We start from the raw sequence: 881 nt of genomic DNA, 5'->3' as shown, positions 1-881 counted from the left end.
ACAATCAAAGGGATATGTTTTTAATTATTTATTATAATTAATCAAATTAAACTGAATTAATTAATTTAGAAAACACTGATGTCTTTTTATATTTGTGTATAGTCTGTCAAACATGGTGTTCAAAAGCCCAAAATAAACTTTGATTGCAGTACTGATGAAGCAGAACTCAAGTCCTGGTTATAATTACATCATGTGTTTTATCTGATATCCACTATCACTGTCTCCATTCCCACATTTGGCATGCATTCCATATTTAGATTGGCTGTGTTAGCAAATCCAGTTCAATATAAGGAGTCCTTGAGTAAACAGCAGTGTGTGATAGGAGACCTGTGAGATCCAGCTGGTGGTAAAACTATGTCCTCTTATACTTTAGACAAATCATGTTAAAGTTATGATTTAGCTTAACAATTCATGTTTATGCTAATCTAAATGTTGACAGAAACATTTGACCTAATTTGTGTTTCTCAATCTAATCTAATTAAATCTGCTTTGAACAGGTGGTGAATACGCTTGACAGAAAGGGGGTCAAGTAAGGAAACCTTAAACTGTTTTTATTTTTCTTTATCAGTGTTGAATACATATGCAAACTATTAGTCAGTCAAGGAATGGCTTAAGTTATTCATTTTTGACAAAACTACACTGCAGTATTTATTCTCAGTACCAGCTAAAGCTGACAAAGACTGAATAACTACCCTGCAACAAAACAACAACAGGGCTTTAGTGTCTGCAAAATTTCAGTGTTCAGCAAAATTTCAAGTTCAGGTTTCTGTGTGTCTATATGGAATTCAGCCTTAAATAGCAGATCCTTTGTGATTTTACAACAGACAAACAAGCCGGCACCATGAGTACCGACGCAGAGATGGCCGTTTATGGCAAAGCTG

At 34.4% G+C, this 881-nt stretch overlaps 1 long non-coding RNA gene across 1 annotated transcript; it reads left to right on the top strand.

The window, feature by feature from the left end:
- The first annotated feature begins 268 nt into the window (after positions 1 to 268).
- On the top strand, positions 269 to 881 carry LOC113744149 (uncharacterized). The gene is made up of 3 exons (XR_003461306.1): positions 269 to 346; positions 498 to 529; positions 825 to 881. It is a non-coding gene; the product is annotated as an uncharacterized LOC113744149 (long non-coding RNA).

The sequence above is a fragment of the Larimichthys crocea genome, chromosome XXI (assembly GCF_000972845.2).
Source record: "Larimichthys crocea isolate SSNF chromosome XXI, L_crocea_2.0, whole genome shotgun sequence".
NCBI lineage: Eukaryota > Metazoa > Chordata > Actinopteri > Sciaenidae > Larimichthys > Larimichthys crocea.
The sequence above is the reverse complement of the archived record's forward strand: the minus strand, read 5'-3'. Positions and strand labels throughout refer to the sequence as shown.